The sequence below is a fragment of the Plectropomus leopardus genome, chromosome 16 (assembly GCF_008729295.1).
Source record: "Plectropomus leopardus isolate mb chromosome 16, YSFRI_Pleo_2.0, whole genome shotgun sequence".
Lineage (NCBI taxonomy): Eukaryota > Metazoa > Chordata > Actinopteri > Perciformes > Serranidae > Plectropomus > Plectropomus leopardus.
Window position 1 is genome coordinate 24,120,656 of NC_056478.1, and position 14,174 is coordinate 24,134,829.

A 14,174-nucleotide genomic window follows, 5' to 3' on the forward strand; every position below is an offset into this window, starting at 1 on the left:
TGGATGGACATCAGTTTTTTTCTTGAGATGCATTCAAGTATTTAAACCTTTAAAACCTGAGCCAAAAGGTGTAATTCCCTTAAAAAACATTGGAAGGCAATGAGCAAAAATTAAAAAAAATCGAACAGCAACTATAATTAATTATTATTAGAATTATATATTTGTAATATGTTACAGAATATATATATATATATATATATATATATATATATATATATATATATATATATATATATATATATATATATATATATATATATATGTTATGTTGGTTTTTTCAACCTTAGCAATTTTTTCTTGGTCATGTCCTTGTTTGTATTTGTTTTTACTTTCCTTTTTTTCTGATTTTTAGGTTAGTTTTAATTTATTTGTTGCTATTTTTGGGTCATTAAATGTTAAGTTACTCATTGCCTTCTTCCCATGTTTTTTGAAAAACATTAAGTTGATTTTCTTGAGTTTCAAAGGGATAAATTGCTTATTTCTCAATAGAGAATAGCCAGCAGTCAAGTTGACAGGCAGGACAGACTCATATGCATTATAAAAAGAGACATCTCCCCATCTCAAAGTTTTGCCAGGGTCCCGTGGGTATTGCATAGAAAAACACCTTGTTTTATTACCATGCCGTGTTTCCCATGGTGTTTTGCTGCAGGGAAATTCTGCTGTGGAAAGAACAGCCCTCACATTTTCTCTGCTCCACTTCCAAAGCTACTGGTTGTCTATAGAGTCGTGTGTGTGTGTGTGTGTGTGCACACGCGCATTATTTTATAGGCAAGCTCGCAGGCTCACAGTTGTGTGCAGCCATGCGTTTTAAGTGTTGGTATGCTGTGTTTGTGTGTGCTTATACTTGTGTCTGTGTTTAAAGTCCACATGTGGGCAGTTGCATGCAGGCGCTCTCAGTTTTTTGCATGCAGGTATACTGTATGTGTGTGTACATTAATGTGTGTGTGAGTGCTTGTGTGAGCTTGTCAGTTAACCAATGAAATGCTACTTTACAATTAGTAAGACTCTTACTTTTGTTTGGTATGTTAAATTCAAGAGCAGTGGGTGTAAGAGAGAGGGCATGTGCAGACTAGACAACTGTTGGCATGGTGGATGTCGGACTGTAGTTCATACCACTTGCTAGTTTCTCGTAATGCTGCAGGAATTCATGTGGATAAATGACACTTGACATCATGTGTATATAGGACCTAAGAGGGGACAAAATAATGTATTATTGATAATGTTTGTGACTAATTGATTGATTAATTGGAAATGGAATGCCAAAAACAGAATTCTACACAAATTTAGCCTCACTGGCTCTTGCTAGCAGAAAGTTCTTATTGGCTAAATCCACCGACAAATGGTTGTTCAATGTAAAAGATGCATAAATAACTGTCCTGTGTTGAGGACATCATGTCACATCACTCATAGGAAAGACTGAAACCAAGGCTCAAGATCTCGTCACGCAACCACCAGACTTACCAAAGCTCTGGGCAGGAGGACAAAAGGGAGAGGAGGAGAGAAAACACTGACAGAGAAGCATTTAAAGAGGAAAACTATTGCAGTATAGAAAAAGAAAAGAAAAGGCAAAACAAACGTTAAAGAAGAAATGAAGAGAGAAAGAAAAGGAAGACATTTCAAGGGTAGAGGATGAGAGAGTGACATAGTAAAATACACAAAGAAAGAAAAAGACACTGAAACACGGCCGAGACAAAGGGAGACAGAAATAAAACACTTTTTGGGAGACAGAAAGTAAAACGGCAGAGAGACAAAGACGGAGACAGTGCGCGGCTGGGGACGAGGATGAGATGCTTCTAGCCATATTTAATCATCAAATATTAATGCAATAAAGATGGAATACAGGAAATTAATATTCCCCATTAACAAAGAAGGAGAGCGAGTGGGGCTTCAAAAGACAAACGGCCTCCATTTAGCGGTTTGATAGCGGGATCCAAATCAGGTTACGCTCTGCATCCTCCATCTTAACCTGAACACTACATATCCATCGCTTTCACCTGCATCTCCCCCGTTTTACTCTGTTATTGTTTTGCTTGCAGTCTGAAACCATCAGTTGTTGGTTTTGTTGCTCATTGCAGCGGTGTTTCAGTGCGGTCAGGATGGTGACGTTTTCATCGGATGAGATCTTAATTCTGAGGGCGATGCTGTTTTTGTTGTTAAGGTTGTTGTTTTACTGACCGAGTTCCTATTCCCCTGTTTACTCCACGCACACCAGAAACCGATACAAAAACAATGAAGGTATTGCTACCTGTTGAGCAGGAAATAGAAAGCAAAAACTAGATGTTGAAATAATTCTAATTTGCATAAACTCAGTGACCTTTAAGGACCTCAGTAACAATTTATGGTAGCACTTTCTGGCAATTAAGTCAAACATTAAAGTGATAAACTCTCATTTTAGTTACATTATCTTTCAGTAGTGAAAAATTAGACGTTAAAGGTTGAACAGGTAAATTGATTATTATTTGGTGTCACTAGACACCAGAGGTAAATCATTTAATGTGGATGGTCCAGTTTTACTTCTGTTTATAGGACTAAATTCCTGTTCCATTCCTATAAACATTGCTCACTGGGCACAAATGCGAAAAAACGCTCTTTTGGGCCCATAGAGCATGTGCACCTGAGTCCCTGTACAGCTGAGCTGGTTGAGAGCAGGCACATCCAAGGCCACTCCTGGCGAGATGGTTGAGTTCCTGTTCTTCACTGAGAGTTTCTGTCACTTGTATTTGTGAAAAGCTGTAAGATGATGCTGAGGTTTACTGTTCATAATCTGCTTTAAGAGAGTAATTACAGCTGTGCAGGACTGTAAAATTTCAGTGCTTAGAAAAGTTAAGACACAGGCTATTTTGTCGACATTCAACAACATATTCTGTTTGTCTCATGTTGAGTTCACATCATATTTTACAGACCATAAACACCAGAATCACAGCAGGAAAACAACAGGCATATGATCCTGTTGGATGTTCAAGGAGGAGATATAAATCTCTGCTCCTGCTATTGATCAGATATTTGTCACAAACTTAAAATAAAATCCAATATTGAAGCTAATGGGATTGATTCAGCTTAATTTAAATGAGCCACATTGTCTCCAGAATTCATTTATTATCTTTCATAACTTGTCAAGGACCTAGTATAGATATGCAACATGGTAAAAATAGGTAATTTAGCTTTAATTTCTATGGTGTGATTGAAATAATGTGTGTTTGTTCCCGCGTTCTTTAAACATTATTTGTCAGTTATTCCCATTTTGCCAACATGACTTGAGCACTTCATGACATAACAACGTTAGATCCAGAGGGGAGTGGAAGCCTTATGGGAGCTGTAGTTTGCTGGATGTTAACAGTAATGACAACATCTTGTTAAAGCGATGATGTGTTCGTATCCATACTAACTCTGACAGTTGATGTTTTCCTTCTTCCTTGATCTCTCCTTCCCTTCCCTCTCGCTCTGTCCTCGTGGAGAGCGATCCTAACAAGGGGGATTATATATTTTCAGACTGAGAGCAATCCAGATATGATCAAGTATTTATGTAAGCTGCACTCTCACGGCTCAGATACATACAGAGCCCTCAACTCAACAGCTGTTTCATAACCAGCAGTCGCTACTCTCTCTCCCTCTTTCTCTCTCTCTTTCTCTCTCTCTCTCTCTCTCTCTGACTGTGTGGACACTTACGAAATAGCTTATAGTCAACGATAAAGTACTGAATTATAAATGTCCATGGTAATGCTTAGGAGAGAACAGACATCTATCCAGCCTTGAAGTATGAAGAGGTATGAGTCCATATGATGGTTCTCAACTTCAAATCCATTGATTGTTAGCCACTTAATTAAAGTATATGTGATAATATAGAATAATTTAAAGGTAAAAACAGTTTTGTATCAGATGACATTAAACAATGGAGTCACTATTTATTGATAGCAGCCTGCACATGTGCATAATTCATACATCTGTGTGTGTGGCTATACATAATACATAATATATACATCAGTGTTAAACCAGGCGCAGGCTGAGCAATGCTGAGGTTTGCAAATATACTGCATTGTGACACACACACACACGCACACACACACACACACACACACAAACACACACACACACAGTAAGCACATATCAGTACTGACCTGAGTTTGGCCCACTGTGCATGCATAATTAAATGATTCATATGAAATTCATATCAAATGCATTGATATTTAGTATTCTCAATGCACAACAGGACCGGCCCCAGTGTTAGTTAAATACACACACAACAGAGAGAGATGCTGGTGCATACACACACAGTTTTATACTGATCCATAGGTGGTGGTAATGTGTCAAGAAACACAAATGCCTAAAAAACGGCAGTGAAGAAGAAGACTGCAATCTGGTAAACATGGAAACTGTTGTCTTCTTGTTTTTTCTGTGTTCTAGTAACGTTAATTAATGTAGTGTATTTATACAGTGCAGTATATATATATATATATATATATGTGTGTGTGTGTGTGTGTGTGTATATATGTATGTATATGTGTGTATATATTTATATATATAATTTGGTTCTTTAAACACCACTCTCTCACAGCGCAGAGTGTACTTAGGGCAGAGACATAGAGCACCAGGCAAAATGCATGTGCAACTTAGCTGTTTATTTCGGTGTGTTTCAGAGTTTGCTTTTCGTCCATTGATCCCTATCCATCGATTTGATTTGATCAGCTCTGATTGGATTGACTGATTAATTATCTACCCCACGACTGAAACTCCACAAACTGCTGTAGTGGAAAAAATATATTCATTAAGACTTCTGCCAGTTCACAGGCCTTGCAAATAACTCAGAATTTAGAGAGGGGGCACAGAGTGATTACAGAGGGACATAAGCTTGCACAGGCACACACACACGAGTCAGCTACCACCACACATAGAAACACTGAAATGAAACAGTGACATTGAAGTTAAAGCGCTGATTTCAGCTTTATTTTGAGAGTGTTTCGACTTACGTTGAATGAACAGCCCCTTTATATATAGACCCTAGTAGGGGACAAAAAGAAAGTGGACAAGTTCTTGGGTGTTAGATGCTTTTCTGCAGACAGTGAAAGACACCTTGTATCACTCTGGTGTTGCTCTCTAAGGCTCACTTCCTGCTGGCTCCAGGGTCTTTTTGCCCTTAGTCTTGTCTTGACTGTCTACTTACAGTCAAGAATATAGTATGTAACAATATGGGTATTAAAACTCGTAGCAGTCCAATTTTAGAATAATTATCCCACTACGTTGCCATTAAATTAGCTCAACTGTTTTGTATGATTAACCAATCCCTTTTGGGTTGATTAGAAATGTTAAGATTATTTTATTTTTATATGTATATGTGTGGTAAAATACAGCAGTTTAAAACATATACTGTACACTAAATATAAAACAGACTGTATAAACACTAAACTACACACATGCACACGTATATGCATAGACTTCACTCCATAAAAGGTTTAAAGTCACAATGCATGTGGAGACAAGTTTTTTTCTCATACATGTTGTGCATATATAGTATGTTTACATCCAGTATATGCATGTCCTTGAAAAAGAGCCGTATGTGTTGGCCCGGCGACTCCCCCCCAGCCGTGGCCCTTCCATCTATTTCTGGCTCTGCGTCACGCCTGGGCTTTACTCCTGTGGCAAGAGGAGTGTTTCTCTAGGGCTCCCACTCTGCTTTACACACACATACACATACACACACACATACACATACACACACACACACACACACACACACACTTACACATACACACACCTTCCGACAGACACACTCACACACATGCCTGACTGGTGAGCGAGTGAGCACACTCAGATGTAAACACACAGAGTGACGGACGGACTGAAGAGCGGATGGATGAATGGATGGCTGCTGACGAACTGGACATAATGGGAGTTTAAACTTGAGTGTGTGTGTGTGTGTGTGTGTGTGAATGTGTGTGTTAAACAGAGGGAGAGAGGAGAAAGTGTGTGTGAGAGGGTCTGCCGGTCGGTGTGTCTGTTACCGTGGCGATGGAAGGAGGGAGTGTGAACACAGAGGAATGCTTTCGGTGATAGAGAGGGAGAGCCGGCCAGGTTGGTTTACAGTCTATCTATCTATCTATCTATCTATCTATCTATCTATATATCTATATATCTATCTGTACATACATACATACATCTGTACATCTGTCTATACTTGAACTTTTCTTTCTTCCTTGTGATGCTTTCCTTTTCGAGTTTGTAAAGGGTTCTTTCCTGTGTGTCTGTGTGTATGTGTGTTTGTGTGTTTGTGTCTGTTGCAACCAAGCAGGGGGGATGTCCTCGTCCGCCGTTGTCGTGGCAATGCAGCAGCCGTGAATGACAGCGTGTGTTTTGTGTGTGTGTGTGTGTGTGTGTGTGTGTGTGTGAGAGAGAGAGCGAGAGATAGAGAGAGAGAGACAAAGGTAGCTGTGACATATCTATCTACTGAAACCCTCATCCCTCAGCACCCTCTACTCTCTCCCAGGGTGCTGTTGTTAATTTACACACACACACACACACACACACACACACTGGACAGCTGACTGTCTCACACAGTGGTGTCAGTTCCCTCCATTAACTGAGGGGTGCCACCGCAACAGACACACATACACACACAGGGTGTTGCTTGTCTTCTCTTGAGAACAGTGATTTACAAGAAAACAGGTTGAGCAGTGCATTGTGTGTGTGTGTGTGTGTGTGTGTGTGTGTGTGTGTGTGTGTTTGCATTTATGTTTTATGTCTCCCTTGCTGCCTGGACACACACAAACACACAGCCATTTGTCTGTCAGAGTAAAGAAGTGTGATTACAGTGACCTTGAGAGCGATTCCTTGTCATCTTTTTGTCCCTCTCTTCTCTGTCTTGATGCCATGTGTTTTTATGATGTACTTTTTTGTGCTTTTGTTGTTCTCCACTTTTACTTTTTTTATCTATCTCTCTCTCTTCATACCTTCTTAAATTTAAGTCTTTATCTTTGGCCACTTTTGCACTTTGCTTCTCCTCGCTCCCATTCCTCTCCTCTTCCTTTTCTCATTTCTTTCTTTCCCTTTTTATAATTTTTCATTTCACCTCATCTCCTCATTTTCTCTCTGGTGTTTTAGCTCACTGTAAACTGTGTGCATGGTATAACTTTGAATTTGATTTTGAAATGTACCCAATCAAGTTCCAGGTCATTTTTGTCTTTAAATGCTTTATAATTAGGCTTTATTCACATGCTTCTTGGATGGTTGCATATCCTAAGCTGGGAAGTCGTTTGTCCGACTTTAGTGCATTCATGAACTTTAAAATTGCAATGTGGAAACACAGGGATGCTGCAAAGATGGTGTGTTGTATTTTACTACTCAGGGCATTCCCAGCTGGTCAAAAACATCTTTTGAAGTTGATATTTAGGTTGTGTGTAGTTGTGTTGTTAAGTAATTAAAATCAAATGTCTTCCAAAAATCTCATGCCATTGACATTTTGATGGAGGATATCTTCATATAGTAATCTGCAACAAAACCCACCATCTTTAAAATGTCTAAATGTCTTAATTTTTCTATTCACACAACGCAAAATTTTAATGTCATTAGATATTCAATATATCATAGACTTGATTTTTTTAAAAATTATAACCATAATTTAATATCTGTCTGACGTAAGAGTCCAACATCTTTCTGACATCATTTTGACATCTTGTGCCAGTTGGGTTTAAAAACACAAGAGTCTGAAGCTTTTTTATAACAAAGTAATTTTGTCTCAGACTTGTCGCTGCATCAGTACAAAACTACTTAACTATTACTTTACGTTACTTAGGCTGATAAATAACTTTTCTAGCTAGTCAAAATCACTCTACGTGGAGAGCAACCAACTATTACAACCTAATACCATAACAAACAACATAACAAATTACACAAAAATTGACGTGCAATATGTATATTAATATGTATATTAATATAAGTTTTACACCATCAACCAGGGTTCTGAAGTCAACACCCACCAAGCACCAGATGCAGTAGATTTTCCGTTTGGCAAGTAAATCCCTAAAGGCTATCTGCCACACTGGCAGTGAAATGTTTGTACCAAAATAGTCATGTAGGAAGAAAATATGCTTAAAGTCCCTATTGTGTTTTGGTGTCATTTACAGGCACGCTGCTGCTGCTCCTCCACTGTCTGTCAGGCATTTTATTATTTTGGGCAGAAAAAAAAATATGGATGGCCAGTGGATATTTTCATCTACCAGTCCTCTCAGAGTCAAAAAGTTACTTTTAGACGCTGCATTAAGCAAACATTTGCCTTCGGCCGCCATGTTTCTGCACATGTGACATCAACTCTGCAGCTCATGTAACAAAGTGTTTACTCTCTGAGTTGCTGGTCCATCTTGATCGGCATTCATATGAATTCTAGAGCTCTTTTTTTCCAATTATTCCGACACCGCTTGAAAGCAGGGTAAATATAAGCTATCAAAATAGACTCTGTATCTTTAAATACACGCCACAATAGTTCAAATCTGGGTTTAGTGACAGACAGTGGGAAAGACACAGTGGAAAAGATGTAGCTGTCTGTCTGTTTTTTCCAGAAAGAGACTGACAGACAGTTCAGTCAATACTGTAGATGGAAGGACAAATAAAGTGACACAGAGACACCAACATGAGATGGGCTGTCAGGCAGACAGATTTGGAAGTAAGAAGACAGACATGCAGGCAGATAGAGAGTCAAACAAAAACAGACAGACAGACAAGTTGGCATTCAGACGGGCAGTTAAACAAACAGACAAAGACAGACAGACAGACAGGTAAACAAATAGATATAAGGACACACAGACAGAAAAAACAGACAGGAAGACAGGCAGACACATGGAAAAAGACAGACTGCTAAAAACAGCCAGACACACAGGCAAATGTTGAGACAGTAAAAGAGTGATGAAGCAGATATAAAAATACATGTCTGACAGACAAGCAGACAGACAGAATGACAGAAAGACTAATAGACAGAAAAAAGGACAGACAGACAGACAATCCGTCCCCACAGTCCTCCTAGAAAGAAGCGTAGGAAGTCGTGCTGGTCCGCCAAGTGTGTTAAACCATTTTTCCATTCACAAATTCTCAGACAGTGAAGTGTGCTGCTTCTGCCCTGGTATGTGCACGTGTGTGTTTGCAGCGCACGTGTGTGTGTGCGAACGTGCATGCGCCGTGCAATGCTCTGCAGTCGGGTGAGTAGGCGATGTGTGTCTGAGGCCACAGTCAATCGCTTCACCTTAGCAGCGATAACGCCGTTCATTTCGATGGGATTTGGTTTTTTGTGAGACGTGACTCTGGAGATGAGAATCCTGCTTCCCAGAAAGATGCTGTCATGCATCATGAAGAGCCAGCAGAGGCCCCAAATAACAGTCTGCTGAAACAACTACATTAGCACTAACATCTAACAATGTCCTGATGGTGATTAAACCGGGAGAACAATTATCGTTTCATGAAGCTAACAACTTTCCGAAGAACTGAATTCTGTGCTGTCTTTCCCAGCTTGCAGGCATGTTCCCGCTTATTTGCGTACAGTATGAAAATGATCCTGCAGAGACATCTAATCCATCACAGTGAACACTATCTGCTTTTATTTTTCTGCATGTTGTGCTGCTGTTGCTTGGTAAAGTCTGCCTGGCAGCTGTTTCTCAGGAAAATGTCTCCTCCGGTGTACAGGAAGTGGTGTGTTGACTATTTTGAATAAGCATAAAACACTGGAGACGTGGTAGTTAGCATGCAAGTTAGCTGACAGTTGTTAACAAAATGGACGCCCTTGGCAAAGGATGAAAGGACAGTTTGACATAAAAGAACTTTTAACTCGTCCACTTACTTGTTTTTTTGGTAGATCTGCTGATATGATGATTGTTAGATGCAGTTGAGATCTAGATTATTATTTTTTCCACAAGAATGATTGTATCAGTTATAAAAATACTGTAGTCAGGGCTGGGCGATATGGTGAAAGTCAAATGTCCAATATTTTTGTCCAAATACCTCAATACCGATTTTGCGAAGATATTGTTGGGTCGACTATTGGTGTTTTTCAGTTTTTTGGTAAATAATCATTACCAAGTAACTTCAGCAAACCTGGGGTTTTATTTACAAACTGTCTGATCAATCAATTTATCAGATTAACTAGCAACTTAGTTTGGTGAGTAAAATGTTACCCAAACTGATGGTTAAGTTTAACAAAACAACAAAAATAAGACCCAAGCTCTTATACACAGGAATTAACTTTTAAAGATATGCACATCTGATTTTTTTCTTTCTTTGTGACATCTATCTGTCTGTCCAACTGTGCGTCTGACCTATATTTGTGCTTCTTTTGAGTGTGTGTGTGTGTGTGTGTGTGTGTGTGTGTGTGTGTGTGTGTGTGTGTAGTAACTCAACCACAAAACTCATGTTACCAAACAAAACCCTGCTTCCTCTTAGTATCCTTAACACACACCCAAACACACATGCTCAAGCAGGACAGGTGGCTCTATCACCTTGACGTCCAGTTTTACGACACACTCCACATTCATCTCTCTCTCTCTCTCTCTCTCTCTCTCTCTCTCTCTCTCTCTCTGCAGGTATAAGCCCCTTATACCTTCTGTGCTGCAAACGCTGCCAGGACCACACACACACACACACACACACACACACACACACACACAGACAGGAGGTAGTGGCAGCATATCATAGCCTCTGGTTGGCCTGGCAAACAGAGCTTCATGATGGAGGGATGATAGGAGAGAGAGGGATGGACAGATGGAGGCAGACGGGGGAAAACAGATACAAGTGAGGAGGGATACAGATGGATGTCAGAATGGATGGGTGTTGATGGAATGACTGAATGATGGAGGTAGAGATGAGGGATGTTGAAGATCAGGGAGAGAGGGAACGATGGAGCTTCAGACTCACAGTGGGGAGTGATGGGAGGAGTTGGAGGGATGGAGAGAGAAGGAGTGATGAAGGGGGATGAGGAGAGATGAAAGAGAGAGAAGTGATAGAGGATAAAACATGGGGATGATAAAGTGATGGTGGGGAAAAGGGATGATAAGAGGGATGGAAGGATGAATGATAGGAAAGAGTTAGATGGAGAGAAAAAGGAGTGATGGAGGTAGACTAGAGAAAGACGGGTATGAATGGATTTTGTTTATTGCAGTAAAATATTCTCTGTTGCACCTTTTTTCTCTCCACTTTTCTTTCCTTTCTTCCTCTCCTGTTTCTTTGTATGTTTTCCACATCTTCTTTCTATTCCTGTCTTCTTTCTCTCATAGTCACTCCTCCTGCCTCCCGCCCTTGTCCTCACCTCACCTCTCCATTCATCTCCTCTTCTTTCCTTTTTCGCTATACTTGTCTTCCCATTTTTGGTTCTCATTTTATTTATTTTCATCTATCTGTTTCTCTTATCACCATCCTATCTTTTTCTAATTAACTATTCTCTTTCTTTTTTTCCTATCCCATTTCTGCTTCTTTCTTTTGGGTTTTCACCTCTTTAAAAGTTTTCTTAGTTTGGATCTGTTTTATCTCTTTATTCTCATTTCTTCTACCTTTTCATGCCAATGGCATCTCCGGCCACCTCTACAATAATCTCTGAATTTAACTCCAACTGCCTTACACATTGCAGCTACATGTTCAAAAAAAACAAACTCCTCACCTCCCAGGAAAGGCCCAGCTGCCTCACCGTCAAAACAAAAGACAAATGATAAAGAGGCCCAGTGCTGTGCAGACATGGAAACTTAGAGGAGTTAACTGTTTTCTCCCTGCCAAACTTTCTCCTGTCTCTCCGTCATTCTTGTTCTCTTCCCATAGGTGTAAAAGTAAGCAGTTTGAGTGTGTGTGTGTGTGTGTGTGTGTGTGTGTGTGTGTGTGTTTGAGGGAAGGGGTGTGTGTGTGTGTGTGTGTGTGTGTGTGTGTGTGTGTGTGTGTGTGTGTGTGTGTGTGGGTTTGGGGGGTGGGGGTTCTGGTTCCATAATGAGCAGCTTAACAGTGGAAGAAAAATAAAAAAGTGGGCATTTTCCTTCCCCTTTTCTTCTCCCTTTAGTGCAGTGCTTCCAAAAATTAACAAAAATCTATCTCACATTTTTCAGCCAGTCAAGCACAAAAATACAGCACTGAAACTGAGTTCCTTGTTTGTAGGAACCCAGAATTTATGGGTCATTTAGATACTTAATTGATTGGTCGATTGATATGACGGTCAATGAATGTTTTTACATCCCTTAGCTATAAGGAGTTTGGATACACAGCTGCTGGGTGACGGCTTGGTTGGTTTTCACATTGTAATTGTGAGATGGGAGCAAAATATTGGAAAATTGGTCTATTGGTTGTTTTAAACTGAAGGGGTCCATGAAGTCTGTTTGATTGGTTACTGGTTTACGTAAAGATGATTTCTTTTGATGGCTTATTGTTGGTTGATTCATTTAAATGAAGTACTTGTCTCTGATTTGGTTCTTGACATCATAGCTGTTTAGTTCGTTGGCTCAAAGAGCCCCAGATAACAATAGAAAAAAAATAATGCATGATTAGAAGCTCTTGTGAAGTTTAACTGAATGAAATTCACTTAGGCTAGCTTGGATTGAGGTTGATTGATTCGGTTGAATGCTTCAGGCTTTTCATATTCACTGTTCAAACGTTTACCTTTGAAAGTAATGCAATAGAATTGGTATACAACCCTCGTAATCAGTAATGCAAGTACAACCCATTTAAACGTAAAGGCTGCGATCACATGACCAATGTGCTGACAGGAGTAAACAAAGAAAGTCCTTGTTATTATAGTATATGCTTGATTGATGGTTGTTTGAACGGTTGCCTGGTCGGTTGATTGTTTTAACATTACAAAAATGGAACACACATGGAAAGAAAAGGGTGATGAGTAGCAAGATGAGAATACAAACAGAAATACAAATAGTTCATGGCTATATACGAGACGGGTTCACTGGAGGATAGAGGAGTGAAAAAGGGAATAGGGAAGAGATGAGAATAGAATCCAAATTTTTCCTCGCCCTGAGGCCATTTGACTTCCCAGTCTGCACTGAATGGAAAATCAACAGATGAATATTCGACACCTCTTTGTTTCTCCTTCACCCGCTTGTGTCTCATCTCTACCTTGATCTTTCCATCCTCCAGTTTGGAGAGAAGGTAGGAAAAGAAGTTAAAGGGGAGGAATGTGATTAGTGGGAGTTGATCCCTTACTTTCAGAAAGTCACGTGGCTCTGAAAGTTGTTTTTTTACATCGACTCTCTTTCATTGGCGAGCACTCTGTGCAGACTATCAGGGAAGATGGAAGCTTTTTATCTGCCAGCCTACGGTGGTTAACAGATTCCAAAATTCACTTGCTTCCCTCTTCATTTTGGCACCCAAATATGCTACTTAGAACAGAATCAAACTCCAAATGATGGCTGGTCCCTCGCCAGAACACTGGGTCCAGTAGACAAGCCTACCAGTCGCAACCACCAGTTGCCAGAGTTTGGCTGATGGCTGGTGGTAATTTCCCACCCTGCAGCCATGTATTCCAGATGTTGTGGATTTGAATCCAACTTGTGACCTTGTTGCATGTCATCCCCTCTCTCTCTGCTGAATTTTCCTTTCATCGGTTTTGTCTTCATTTTTTCCACTCACTGCACCACTCAACAAACAGAAGTGGTGAATTTAAAACAATATGAATGTTAATAAAGCACTGCTTGCTGCATGTTCATGAATTTTAAACTGGAGCAGAGGAAGTCTAAAGGAAAGCCTTTGTGGACGTAAAACATGATGGTTGTTGGTTCAAATTCCCAATCTAGATGGAAAACCAGGCTGCTCTCATGTATTGTTTACATACACCTATGAAATGTAATGCACCATAATTCGTTTATAACCCATGCAATTGGGAATGCAGCGATTATGTGATCAATGCACCGAATAAAGAAGAAAGAACGAAGTAATATAAAGGAAGGAGGCAAGTTGGGGCGGTGGATGGGTCAGACAACACAGGACTTTCTCCCAGGTGACCGGTGTTTGCGTCCTGTATGAAACAGTGAACTCTGAGTCATTTTAAGGTATGTCCTCACCATGATACCTTTCCTAAACCCAACCAAAAGAAATTGACTTGCCTAAACCCTACCTGCATAGCTACATTTAATTCGTAACCTCATAGTTAATACATAGCGTCATTCCGAAGGACTAGTTTGTTAGATGTGATACCAACTGTTCTACATGATACACTGGAG

General features: G+C 39.9%; 1 protein-coding gene across 2 annotated transcripts in view; it reads left to right on the forward strand.

The window, feature by feature from the left end:
- The window catches only part of hivep2a (HIVEP zinc finger 2a), a 116,144-nt gene that overhangs the window by 34,601 nt on the left and 67,369 nt on the right, over positions 1-14,174 (forward strand). Inside the window, exon 1 of one of the 2 annotated variants that reach the window (XM_042503672.1) lies at positions 5,725-6,066. The exons of the other annotated variant lie outside the window; for it this stretch is intronic. The gene's annotated coding sequence lies outside the window, so the exon portion shown is untranslated. Of the gene's footprint in view, positions 1-5,724; positions 6,067-14,174 lie in introns of those variants that run through there. 2 annotated transcript variants of the gene reach the window in all.